General features: G+C 48.3%; 1 long non-coding RNA gene across 1 annotated transcript; it reads right to left on the minus strand.

Annotated features, from left to right (window-relative positions):
* Window positions 1-3,880: 3,880 nt before the first annotated feature.
* Window positions 3,881-10,150, minus strand: LOC144724492 (uncharacterized). The gene is made up of 3 exons (XR_013586507.1): window positions 10,017-10,150; window positions 5,222-5,412; window positions 3,881-4,129 (listed from the first exon to the last, which is right to left on the minus strand). It is a non-coding gene; the product is annotated as an uncharacterized LOC144724492 (long non-coding RNA).
* Between the last annotated feature and the right edge of the window lie 4,624 nt (window positions 10,151-14,774).

The raw sequence follows: 14,774 nt of genomic DNA on the forward strand, positions 1-14,774 counted from the left end.
GCACTCACTCACCGAGCCAGTCAATCTCTAACCCACCAACTCACTTTTAAACTGACTCAACTACAACCCACCCAGTCACTAACCCACTCACTCAATTTATAACCCACCCACTACCCACATAACCTGCTACCCACACACTCACTCATCCACAAATCCACTCACCCCCTCACTCATCCATCCACTCACATACTCACCCAGCCACTCACCTACTCACCCAGTCACATACACATCCACTCACCATGCCACCCACTCAATTTCTAACCCACCCACTCGCCCAACCACTCCCTCAGCAACTCACCCACTAACCACGTAATTATTCACCCACTCACCCATCCCTCAACCACCCAATAATTCAACCACCAAAACATTCAACCACCCACTAACTCAACCACCGAGCCACTCACACTCACCCACTCACCCACCCACCCACCCACTCACCCGCCCACTCACCAACACACTAAACTAAATCTAAATTGTGGTTATTTTACCAGGTAAGGCCGACAGAGCTAAACATCTTTTTCAGAAATTACCTGGTTAAAAATTATAGGTCAACGAAGTGGCTTATGACATGTATTGCAGCCAAATCCTACAAATGCTTGTTGATTTTAAATGTGGAGGGAAATATACAGGTGTCAGGGTCGGGATCAAACCCACAACGTTCTCCATACCAGGCGAGGTAGTTAACATCTCGCCACCGTGGCGCCCCACTGTCTGACTCTCCCACCCACTAACCCACACACTCACCCACTCACTCAATCACCCACTCAACTACTGAGCCATTCATACACTGACCCACTCACTAAGCCACCCACTCAATCTCTAACTCACACTCATGCAACCAGCCACTCACTCACTCAGCGACTCACCTACGACGCATCACCCCATCCACTCACTCATCCACCCACGCAGCCACTCACGCACGCACCCACTCATCCACACAATAAACGAATATTTAATTGTTTTTCATTTTACTGGGTAAGGCCCTGAGCTATAGATCTTTGTTGGAAGCCACCTCAGCACAAATGACAGTTCAATTAAGTGGCTTTTCACGTAGAATGTTATTGCAACCAAATTATATAAATGCATGTTCAAATGTGGAGGGACAACCTGGAGAAAATTCCACGCGACCACGGGGAGAACATAGAAACTCCAAATATCCAAGCGGAAGGGCTGGGATAAAATCACCCACCATCTCTAACACACTCACTCACCTACTTCCTCAATCACTGACCCACACTCACAGACCCACCCAGTTAATCACCCACTCTATGTGTAGTCCTTACCTCTTCTGGTAATGTGAGATATTCTTCCTCCCAGCGGTATTTTAGCAGGTAAGGCCCACTGAGCTATAAAGATTGTTTTCAGAAGCATCCTCGCCACAAATGATAGTTCAACAAAGTCACTGTAAACATTTATTGCACCCAATTCCTGTTATTACATGTTTCTAAATGTGGAGTGAAATATACAGGCGTCAGGGTCGGGATCGAACCCACAACATTCTGTATAGCAGGCGAGGTAGTTAACATCTTGCCACCGTGGCGCTCAATTATTTGACTCACCCACTCAACTACTAAAGCCACCCACTAACCGACTCACAAACACACTCACCCTGCCACGCACTCAATTTCTAACCCACTCTCTAAACCACTCATCCACGCACCCACCTACACATGCACTCACCAACTCACTCACCCAACAACCCACCCACCAACTCACCCACCCACTCACTGACCAACTCACGCACCAACCCACCCACTCACACTGTGACCTACTCCATATCTAACCCAACAACTCACTCACCCAGCCCCTCACCTACTAACCTAACCTAACCACCCACCAACTCACTCACCCACCCACGCACTCAACCACTCACTCACCCAACTGTAAACTAATTTTTTTTTTTACAAGGTAAGGCCCACTGAGCTATATAGATCTTATTCAGAAGCAACGTGGCCACAAAAAACCCAGAGGTCTCGGAGAAAAATCCATGAACCACGAGGAGAACATGCATCTCCAAATATACAGGCATCAAGATCGAGACCGAACCCATAACCTCCTGTACAAAAGGTAAGGTAGTTAACATCTCGCCACCATGGGGCTCCACTCTCTGACTCGCAGCCACCCACTCACCTACCCATTCAGCCACATACCCATTCAGCCACCTACCCATTCAGCCACATACCCATTCAGCCACATACCCACTCAAAGACCCACCCACTCAAAAACCCACACACCTTGCTAACCACTTACCTACGCACCCACCTACACACCCACTCACTGACTCACTCCCTCAACAATTCATTCACCCATCCACTCACCATTTCACTCCCCCAATCATACACCCACCCATCCACCCACTCTATCTCTAACTCACACACTCACCAGTCCACCCACTCACCCAGCCACTTACCTACTCACTCACTTACCCTGCCACCTACTCGACCTGCAACAGACCTACCGATCCAACGAGCCACCTACCCCCTAAACTAAACTACTTTATACTAGGCGAAGCAGTGAACATCTCACCACCTTGGCGCCTCACTCTCTGACTCACTCATCCACTCACTCACACGCTAACTTACCCACTAAACCTCCAACATCAACTCACCCACCCACTCGCTGACCCCACTCAGTCAACAACTCACCCACCCACCCAACCACTCACTCAGTTAACCACTTGCTTACCCACCGACTCACCCTACGACCACTCACCAAGCTACACACTCACCTACCAACACACCCATTCACTCACTTGCTCACCCACCCACTTACTCGCCAACCACTAACTGACCCACTCACCCACCTACAAACTCACGAACAAAAAACACACTCACTCAACCCATCGCTCACCCAACCCCTCACTCATCCACTTACTCAATCACCCACCCACGCACTCACCGACCCACCAACTCACTTCACCCACCCAACACTCACCCAACCACCCACTCAATCTCTAAACCACACACCAACCCTGCTACTGAGAGAAAACCTGGAGGACCCGGATAAAATCCACACGACCACAGGCAGAACATGCAAACTCCTTACATACAGGTGGAAGGGATGGGATCGAATTCACAAACTCCTGTATACTAGGTGAGGTAGTTAACATCTCACCACCGTGGTGCCCCACTCTTTGACTCACCCACCCACCCAATCACACACTAACTCACCTGCTCAACCTTCGATATTCACTCACCCACCCACTAACTGACCCACCCACTACTAACTGACCCACCCACCCACTCACCCAACAATCTACTCACCCACCCACCTATTCACTCAACCCCTCACTCACCCACTCCCCCACACAATCACGCACTGACCTACCCACCCACCCACACAGTCACTCACTAATTCACCCACCCACTCAACCATCCACCCACTCATGCTCCCATCCACTCACTTATCCAGGCACTCACCTACTTACTCATCCATTAAGCCACTCACCCACTCACCCACCCAATCACCTAGTTACCCACACACTCAATCTCTAACCCACCAATGTATTCATCCACTCACCAGCCCACCTCTCACCCACTCAATCACTTCAAACCATTCACTCACCCACCCACTAATTCACACAATCACCCACCACCCACTCAATCTCTAACCCACACCCACCTACTCACTCACCCAACGACTCACTCAACAATTCACTCAAATTCAACACACCCACTTCTCTAACACACTCACTCACCTACTCCCTCAACCACTCACTCACCTACTCCCTCCACCACTCCCTCACCTACTCCCTCAACCACTGACCCACCTACTCCCTCAACCATTGACCCACCTACTCGCTCAACCACTGACCCACCTACTCCCTCAACCACTGACCCACCTACTCCCTCAACCACTGACCCACCGACTCACTCACCAACTCACCCACCGACTCACCCACCGACTCACCCACCGACTCACCCACCGACTCACCCACCGACCCAGCCACCGACCCACCCACCGACTCACCCACCGACTCACCCATAGACCCACCCAGTTAATCACCCACTACGTGGAGTCCTCACCTCTTCCAGTATTGTGAGATATTCTTCCTCCCAGCGGTATCTTCACAACAACGCCCGGTGGGGTGGGCAAGCCTCTCAACGAGCCGGGCGAGCGGGGCAACAGCCTGGTCATGTTGGGTTCATAGCGCAGTGCGGCACATGCATACACACAAGCAGACCACACACATATGAACACAATAACAACATTGGGAGCCACTCACGCGATAGGGATGGGCCGCATGGTCCACTCCAGCTCGATGTACGGCTTGCCCGGATACAATGTTAACTACCTCGTCTGGTATACAGGAGGTTTTCGGTTAGATCCCAACCCTGACACCTGTATATTTGGAGTTTGCATGTTCTCTCCGTGGTCAAGTGGATTTTTATTCTGGTCCTCTAGATTTTCCCTACACATTTAGAAACAGGCATTTAGAGTAGTAGGCTGCTATAAATTTCCACATAAGGCACGTTGTTGACCTATCATTTGTGGCCAGGTCACGTCTAAAAAACAGAGCTATGTTACTCAGTGAGATGGTTGAGATACAAGTGATGAGCCTGTGTGTGAGTGGTTGAGTGAGTGAGTGGTTGAATTAATGATTGAATAACTGATTGGTTGAGTGAGTGAGTGGCTGAGTGAGTGAGTGAATGGTAGAGTGAGTGAGTGGCTGAATTAGTGGTTGAGTGAGGGAGTGGTTGATGGAGCGATTGGTTCAATGAGCGAGCGAGTGGTTGAGTGAGCGAGTGAGTGGTTCAGTGAGCGAGTGGTTGAGTGAGTGAATGGGTGGCTGAATAACTGAGTTATTGAGTGAGTGGTTGAGTGAGTGGTTGAGTGAATTAGTGAGTGGTTGAATGAGTATTTGAATGAGTGAGTGTTTGAGCGAATGAGTTAGTGTTTGAGCGCATGAGTGTGTGGTTGAGTGAGTGGATGAGTGAGCAGTTGCATGAGTGTGAGTGAATGAGTGGTTGAGCGAGTGGTTGAGTTAATGACCGAGTGAGTGATTGATTGGTTGAGTGAATGAATGGTTGAGTGAGTGAGTAGTTGAGCGAGTGGTTTAAGTTAGTGGTTGAGTGAGTGAGTGGCTGAATGAGTGAGTGGCTGAGTGAGTAAATGGTTGAGTGAGTGGTTCAAGTTGAGTGAGTGAGTGGCTGTATGAGTTGCTGTATGAGCGAGTGACTGAGTGAGCGAGTGATTGAGTGAGTGAGTAGCCGGCGCGCACCTTGGCTGCGTTGTCCAGGGTGTCCCGCTGGTGCCGCCCCACTGTGTTGCTGTACTCCGTCAGGGTGAGAGCGGCGGTGCTGCGCAAGCAGCTGCTCCAGCGACTGGGCCATCTTGCCCAGCTCCTCCTGGCGAGCACGCAGCATGCCCTGGAGCTCCCGTCACATGGTGCTGGCAATCTGAGACACCCGCCTGTAGCACACACGCAGAAGAGATATGGGAATGGATTAGGGTGACCCGGGTGACGAGATGTTCACTGCTTCGCCCGGTATTCAGGATGTTGTAGGTTTGATCCAAACCCTGATGCTTACATGAGGAGTTGCGTGAATTTTTCTTCGGATCCTCTGGTTTTGCCCTCCACATTTATAAATATGCATTGACAGTATTTGGCTTATTTACATTTCATCGTGATAAGCCACTTCATTGGGCTATCATTTGTGGCAAGGTAATTTCTGAAAAAGAGCTATATAGCTCAGTGGGCCTTACCTGGTAGAATAAAATAGGCGAGTGGGTAGGTGAGTGAGTGTATAGGGAAGTGGGTATGTTAGTGGAAAGGTCAGCGAGTGGGTAGATGAGCGAGTAGGTAGGTGGTTGAGTGAGTGAGTGGTTGAGTGATTGAGTGAGTGGTTGAGTGAGTGGTTGAATGAGTGGTTGAGTGAGAGAATAACTGAGTGAGTGAGTGGCTGAGTGGTTGAGTGAGTCATTGAGCGATTGTGTGGCTGAGTGAGTGAATGGCTGAAAGAGTGGCTGAGTGAGTGAGAGCGTGATGGCTGAGGGAGTGAGAGAGTGATGGCTGAGTGAGTGAGAGAGTGATGGTTGAGTGGTTGAGTAAGTAATTGAGTGAGTGGTTGAGTGAGTGGGTGGTTGGTTGAATGATTGGTTGAGTGAGTGGTTGAGTGAGTGAATAGTTGAGTGAGTGAGCGGCTGAGTGGTTGAGCGAGTCGTTGAGCGAGTCTGTGGCTGAATGAGTTTGTGGCTGAGTGAGTGAATGGCTGAATGAATCACAGCTATCATTTAGTGAGTTTTCACTCACTAAATGAAGTTTAAAATAAAATTGTACACTCACAGGATCGAGTTAAAGATGACAGCGAATCGGAGTAAACTGAAGCGCGGCTATGATGAAATTTTGCATTAGCATAATATTGATTTATAAGTATACAAAAGGATTTTTGCAGAGCGATTTAACACAAAAGTCTGATAGACTACATGAAAAAATTAAGATAAAAAGTACATACAAATCGGGCATCAATACCGTTGCTTTGTATGATCTGTGAAACGCAGAGGATTTTAGATTAAATCGGACATTTTGAGCTTCCTGCCGGATCGACTGAGTGGAATAAATACAATTAGTCTCGATTCATGATCAACAAAGACCATATATGGGAAAATCTCTGATCGGTGATATTGATTGCATCGTATTGTAGCGCCCCTTTGATGATGTTACAAAGCACTTGCCCCAACAGTCTGTTAAAGGCTACAGGGGGATCTTTGTGTGCGAGTAGCTCACAGATCCTTGAGAGATCTGGACACTGTCCGATCATCAGCAAGCTCCTCAGGCAGGCGAGACTGCGTTGGCTGTTGTCTGTGCATTATGAGGTGATAAATATCCCACGCAGAGGAGTCTGCTTACAGGACAGATAAGAGGTTCTTCACTGACCGTGTCCCGTGTCACCTGAACGTTAAATGGGGTCCCAGTAATTCAATGTCCATCGCTGAATCATCTTTCACCATCACCACGCGTCCAATAAGGCCAATGCGACGAGGCCATAAATAGACGCCGCGTTATAACGGGGGGGGGGGTGAGGAGCAGGACAAACGTCTTACTACGTGACATCACAACACCCTGCACACAGCCATTGTGGCTGATTAGGGTGCGCATCGTTCATGAATATGTGGTTTAAGTGGTTGAGAGTAGATTTTGGTGTAAATTGATCACGATGCATTGCGTAGCCTGCATTTAAAATTTAATGCGTGGGTGTGTGAGCAGACTAAGGTGCTCTGCAAGCCTCCTGGCTACCATCAAAGGTTGGTACATGAGGCCATCCAAATATACAAACACAGACATAATTTCAACCGTGATGATGGGTACAAACTTAGTAATCATTGGAAAGATGTTATTAATCATGCAAAAAATATTTAACTTCCCATATTTGGAGCATTCCTGGCAGCCATTTCAGCTGCACCACCCCTACATAATAATAGGCTCAGTCAACCATTCTACACAACAAAGACTCATTTCCTGACAGCGATGTAAGCCGCACCACCTCTACATAATAATAGGCTCAGTCAATCATTCTACACAACAAAGACTCACTTCCTGGCAGCGATTTCAGCCGCATCATCTCTACATAACAAAAAGGCTCAGTCCCTTTTACACGCACCTTTACATCATCCGCACCTAGTTTACACAACAAAGGCCCATTCCTAACAGCGTGCTTCAGCCGCACCGAACCTCACAAAATAATATTCAGGGCCTACCTTGGCTCCTCCCACCCTCAAACAGTATATATACAAATACTGTGTTCTTGGAATTTCTCTCACTTGATACAGCTTTCGTGCTGTGACGGTTCCACCTGAAGACGGAAGCTTGTGTTGCCTCCGAAACGTCGTGATTTTTATTTTTATTTAACTTTTATTAATTTTAATTTTTTACCTACGTCACTTTACCGAAAAAACTTAAGAATATGAATCCTTGCAGTCACGAAAGCTTCAAATCTAGAATCTATGTGATGAGTCTATGGGTCTCTGTGGTGAGTCTATGTGTTTGTGTGGTGAGTCCATAGACCTCTGCGAGTCTTACTCTGCGAGTCCGTGGGTGTGTTTGAGTCTGTGGTTATGTGTGATGAGTCTATGCGCCTTTGTGTAAGTCTATGGGTCTGTGTGTGGTGATTATATGGGTCTCTGTGTGGCGAGTCTGTGGGTCTCTATGTGAGTATGGGTACGATTGAGTCTATGGGTATCTGTCTGGTGAGTCTATGTGTCTCTCTGTGGTGAGTCTATGTCTCTGTTTGGTGAGTCTATAGGGCTCTGTTTGAGTATGTGGATCTCTGTCTGATGAGTCTATGGGCCTCTGTGGTGAGTCTATGGTTCTCTGTGCAAGTCTGAGGGTCTGTGCGTGGTGAGTGTATAGGTCTATGTGTGATGACTCTATGGGTCTCTATGTGATGGATATATGTGGTGCACATATCCTGGCACAAGTGCCGTGGTGTCGTCACCACCACTTAGTGGAGAATGCTCCTCCTCCTACTCCTGCTTGTTGTTGTGCTCGGGAAGGAGAGACAAAACTAGACTAAAATCTCAACGATTTTCATTTTACCAAGTAAGGTCCACTGAGCTAAACATCTCATTTTATTACACACTTTTATTTAACTGACTCTGTTGTTGTCGTATCCTCAAATCTTGTAACTCAATTTTAACCCACTTCCCAATGTGGTATCGGCTGCAAACTTGGTATACTTATGTCATACTGATGACAAAACTAGATTATATCAAAAAAAGTATTTTTAAACATTCATTTTTATATGTTATGATTCGGCTTGGGTCTAATTGTCCACGCTCAACTGACGTTGGCTGTAAATCACCACGGTCCCTTACGTTATGGCAAGCCTCGGGGCAACTTCCTGGAGTCGTGGAGTTCTGCCATTACTCGTACGGTACATTTCATTAAAGCGAGTTTTTAAAAAAAGTACTTTTAAATATTACTTATTCAGAAGCGACTTGGCACCAATGATAGCTCAACGAAGTGGTTCATCATCACGTGTAAATTACAGCAGCCAAATACTTTAAACGAATATTCATATTCTTGGTTCTTTCGGTAAAGTCAAGTAAATAGAAAACCAAAACATACAAATATATATTAATAAAATAAATATAATAAATTGCTTTTATTATTTTCAATATATCTTATTTTGTATTTTTATTAAAAAATATATTTAAAACAAATATATATTTTTCTATTTACGTGACTTTACCGAAAGAACCAAGAATATTAATTACTGCAGTCAAGTCAAAACTTTAAACGAATGTTTCTAAATGTGGAGGGAAGACCCGGAGGACCCTTAGGACCCGGAGAAAAATCCACGCGACCACGGGGAGAGACACAGACACGCAAACTCCAAATATACAGCAGGCATCAAGGTCGGGATCGAACCCAAACTCCTGTATACAAGGCGAGGAAGTTAGGGGGGAAAGCAGAGACAGCGAGAGGGGGGAGAATTAGTCAAACTCACACTCAATATTACTCACTAACCATGATACACTCACCATGATACCATCATACTCACGCATTCACCATCATACTCACACACATCAAAAGTCGCCATTCACCACTACGTGGTGGTGACGTCACCACAATAACTCAGGTGCCATGGTTTGACGGCTGTGCCAGGCTAAGTGCAGGAGGAGGTCACGGGCCAGACTCAGGTGCCATGGGTTGACTGCTCTGCCTGGCTCGGTACAAGAGGAGGGCTAGACCCTGGTGCTATGGGTTAACTCGTGTGCCAGCACCTGCACAACCACCACAATAACAACCACACAATTATAATCACAACAATAACCACGACCAACAACTATAACCGCAACTATAATTTAACCACAACTATAATGTAACCACAACTATAATCCCCATCAGCCACACGGCCGTCTGGGAGTGCATCTCAGCAGCAGCAGGGCCGAGCTCTGCTTGAAGCAGCGCCGTGAACTCAGCAGAACGTGACGGCTGTGGGCCAGGCGCCTCCTCTGTCTCCCCCCACCGCCGCCGCCACTGCTGATGTGGACACACCGCGCGAGGTTCTCACCTTCAGGCTGAGTCAACGTAGAGGAGACCCAGCGAGTTGCCGCTTCAGAAGCTTTCGCGAGCCACTGACGGTGGCCGTGAGCGGGAATTCAAATCAGCCACTCGCCACCCACAATCCACAGCGCGCACCACCTCCACTCGGCCAAGGCCTAAGCGGAAGTAACAGCGGGGGGAGGGGGGTGGGACATGGGTGGTGACGGGACGGGGCGGGTCGCGAGGGGGAGGGGCATGGGCGGGGGTTGCCAGGAAAGGGGGAAAGGGGGTTGGGGTCGCGACGGCGGGACAGGGGGGGGGGCATGGGGGGCAAAAGGGGGGTCACGATGGTGGGGAGGGCGGGGGCATGGGGGGAGTCGCGTGTGGAAGGCATGGGGGGGTCACGAGGGGGGCAGGATCGGGCATGGGGTGGGTCACGAGGCTGGGCATGGTGTTAGTCACCAGGGGGGGCTGGGGGGGGCAAAGGGGTCGCGAGGGGGAGGGTAGGGGAGCATGGGGTTTGAGGGGGGGCAAGGGGGGGCACAGGGGGCATGAGGGGGCCGCGAGGGGGATGGCGGGGGGCAAAGGGGGGTCACGAAGGGGAGGGGCAGGGGGGCATGGGGGGGTCGCGAGGGGGGGCATGGTGGGAGTCACGAGGGGGGGGGGGGGGCTGGGGGGCATGGGGAGGGAGTCGTGAGGGAGGGGCATGGGGAGGCATGGTTGGAGTTGTGAGGGGGAAGGGGCAGGGGGCAGGGGTGGTCGCGTGGGGGAGGGTAGGGGGGCATTGCGGGTTGAGGGGGAGCATGGGGGGGTCGCAAGGGGGTGTCGGGGCGGAATGGGGGGTCACGAGGGAGGGCGCAGGAGTTGCAGGAGGGGCATGAGGGGGACCGCGAGGGGGAGGGTGGGGGGGCATGGGGGGTCAGGAAGGGAAGGGGCAGGGGGGGCATGAGGGGGGTCGTGAGGAGGGGCATGGGGGGGTTGTGAGGGGGCGCGTGGGGGTCATGGGGGTCACGAGGGGGGCAGGAGGGGGAATGGGGGGGTCGCGAGGGGGGGCATGGTGGGAGTCACGAGGGGGGCTGGGGGGGCGTGGGGAGGGAGTTGTGAGAAAGGGACATGGGGAGTTGTGAGGGGGAGGGGCAGGGGGGCAAGGAGGGTCACGAGGGGGGGGGGGGTAGGGGGGCATGGGGGATTATGGGGGAGCAATGGGGGGCAAGGGTGGTCGCGAGGGGGAGGCGGGGGGTCACGATGGTGGGGGGAGCGGGGGGGGGGGGTATGAGGGGGCTGGAAATAACAGCTGACATGGAAACATCACAGTCAGTTAATACTTTACCTGGTTAATAACGTCCTTCCAATGATTGCTCAGTTTGTACCCATCCTCTCGGTTGAAGTGTGTCTGTGTTTATATATCTGGACTAGCAGAAGTACCCGGCGTTGCCCGGGTGAAAAATATAGTTCTTAATAACCTTACATATATACACAGATGGGCTGCTACCCCTGCCCCCCCCCCCCCCAGCCACGATCTCCTCGGCCGCTGTGCAGTAATATGTACGGCCTATAGTGTGGTGGGGTGTCGAGGCCTAGTACCGTGCAGAGCCTCCGGCCTCGCCTAAATTGCCCATTCGGCTGAGGCTGGGTACTGGGGCCGTTACCCCCCCCCCCCGCGCTACAATAATACTGTCTAATCGCTATAATTTTATTATCTACCGACCCTATAATAGTAATTGCACACATTGGGGTGGGGGGGGAGTGAAGAGGACGTGAAACTTTGATGAATTTGCCTCAGAGTCGCGTGTTAATGCGTGCGCATGTTTTTAACGGGAATTAAAAATGGCGTCCACCCCGCAGCAAATGCGTCGCTACCCGTTGCCAGGGGCAACCGCCGTGGAAAACCAAACGGACCAATCGTGTCTCGCAAATCCCTCACATTTCGTCCAATGAAACTGCGTATGGTCCGGCGACACACAGACAGACAGATTTGCGATTTTATATATATAGATGGCTTCATAACCAAATCTCTGAAGGTAGCCGGTAGGTTTGCAGAGTATCTCCACCTTGGAAAAATCAATTTCGTGCCCTCGTCGAGGAGGCCGCTCTCCTATCTTACAGTTACATGCTAATTTTTCACATTAACATCACTAGCCCCGACCACTTCTTTATGACTCTTGGGCTACACCCATTGCAAACCTTTTACAACAGTCTGCCTCAGCAGCAGACCATGCTTTCCCACCTGATGACGGACGCTTGTGTAGCGCCCGAAACATCGTGATTTATTATATTTTATACCTACGTGACTTTACCGAAAGATCTAAAGAGTATGATGATGGTTACGATAATCGAGATGGTGACAAGATGTTAAATACCTCGCCTAGTATACAAGAGGATGTGGGTTCGAACCAGACCCTGATGCCTGTATATTGGAGTTTGCATGTCTCTCTCGCCGTGGTCGCATGGATTTTACTGCAGGTCCTCCGGTTTTTCCCTCCACATTTAAAAACATGCATTTAAAGTATTTGTCTGGTATAAATTTACACTCAATAAGCTACTTCATTGGGCTATAATTTGTGGCCAGGTCACTTCTAAATAAGAGCTATGTAGCTCAGTTGGCCTTATCTGGTCGAATAACATTTTTACATTTTAGTTAAATCGGCTCCCTTAAATAGTAAAAAAAAATTATGTCTGAAAAAACAATGATTTACATAAATAATGCCAGTGTCATCTTCTTGGTTCTTTCGGTAAAGTCACGAAAAAGGGAAGTAATAAAATAATAAAAATAAAACATAATAAAATAATTCTCACTACGTTTCGGCCACAACGCAAGTAGCCGTCCTCAGGTGAAGACCAGAGACAGCGTCTGAATGAAACACCACCACGCTTGGAGCGTATATTTAAGCTGGGTTGGAAGGGAGGAAGGGCGCCTTGACAAAATAATTTGCATATCAAGAGGAATTGAGCATATTTATGGGAAATGCAGGTATGTGATTAGTACTACTTGTGAAATTCGTAGTAGGTGGGCGGGGGGTTTCAAAGTCATATTATGCCCGTGCATTATGCAGGATTAGCAGCATCAAAGGGAGGGGATAGGGGTAGCATTAATAAAGGGAAGGAATGTTAATAGTATGTAGCTGCAGTAACTAAACAACCACGTAAAAAACTAAAGTATAAACTACATAGTATCATCAGTATACTAAATATACTCTCCAATAAGCTGAGCTACTAACAGTAAGTAATAAATGACAATTCTATGTCGCAAAAAATATAATATGCTTCCAGCTAAACTTTTTTCTCTTACATCACAAGGGTCTATCCCGTACTATATGCTGCCATAGACAAACCCAACATTAAATTATATAAATTATATACTGTATTAACCCTAACCTTAGAATAATACATAGTGTAATATTACATTATGTATTATTCTATCCACCCTACTGTATATCACACTGCTGTATATTTACTATACAATTACGATACTATATATTGCCTTATACATTGTATTAAACATTACAATTTTATACTATTTATTATTATAAATCTGCTATACACTATACCATTGACCGTCGAGTGAAAGATACTAAGAGGAAGCAACGAAATATGTCAATGGAAGAGTGGTAGTAGGAGACTTGCAGCGGAGCAAAGAATCCATTCCCTGCGGAGAATACAAGATATATAGTCATGCCAGTGAGTGGACTGCGGTCTGAAAGTCACCGTAAACGTGAACACAATCAGTTAAGATCCGAAATGGTTTATTACGTCCTTCCAATGATTGCTGAGCCAGAATCCATCTTATCGGTTGAAATTGTCTCTGTGTTTGTATATGTGGATCGCCTCATGAACGAATCTCTCATGGTAGCCAGATGGCTTGCAGAGAACCTCTGTCTTGGAGAAGTCAATGTCATGTGACCCCACTGAATTGTAACAGTGATCTGCCACGGCTGAGGTGTTTGTCCTACCGTGTTTCAGGTCTGCTTTATGTTCACGGATGCGGTCCGAGACATGTCGTTTGGTTTCTCCAATGTAACTGCTACCACAGAGCAACTTAGTTTGTAGACGCCAGGGTACTGTATGTCTGGAACCACATCTTTTACAGACGGGACCAGATCACGGATTTTATGTACTGTGTTAAATCGGACCTGGATCTTGTGTTTAATCAGGATTTTGGAGATCTTTTTTGTGACCCCAGCAATGTAGGGTAAGGTGATGGTTTTGAAAGGCTCCTCAACAGCGTGCCAAGTCCAGCAGGAAGCGAATCATTCATTGTCATTTGTGTGTAGTCTCTTGTTTATTTCACATAGGTCAACAGATTTAGGTCTTATATAGATCAAATTCAACCTCTTATATAACCCTGGATTCTTATGGTCAGAATGAGGCTTCACTAGAACCTGCATGATAAATATAAAAAAAATTGCTGTGAATGATAGACAAAAGACAATTTCATGAAGTTACTTATGTAAAACAGGCAAAAATGCTTAAGGCATATTCAACCGACCAGTCTCTGATGGGGTCTCTAGACTGGCAGCCCGTTCTCTGATGGGGTCTCTCGACAATAGATCAACAAACCTCACCCTGTTTATAAATGTTATCCTTTATTCAGCACCAGGCTCAGACATGGCCACGGCACTCTTTTGATGGATATTGCCTTTGAACAGAAGGTGGTAAAATTGACGATGACATTGTCAGGAAATTGGTAGCCCCCTTCCTGCCGCACTGCAGAATGTCCTCGGCGTCTGCTCGTGCATGCCACTTCTGTCAAAAGTGCTGCAAGCCATGGAGACTGGGTCCCTTTGGG

This window comes from Lampetra planeri, chromosome 21, assembly GCF_965212315.1.
Source record: "Lampetra planeri chromosome 21, kcLamPlan1.2.h2, whole genome shotgun sequence".
Classification (NCBI taxonomy): domain Eukaryota; kingdom Metazoa; phylum Chordata; class Hyperoartia; order Petromyzontiformes; family Petromyzontidae; genus Lampetra; species Lampetra planeri.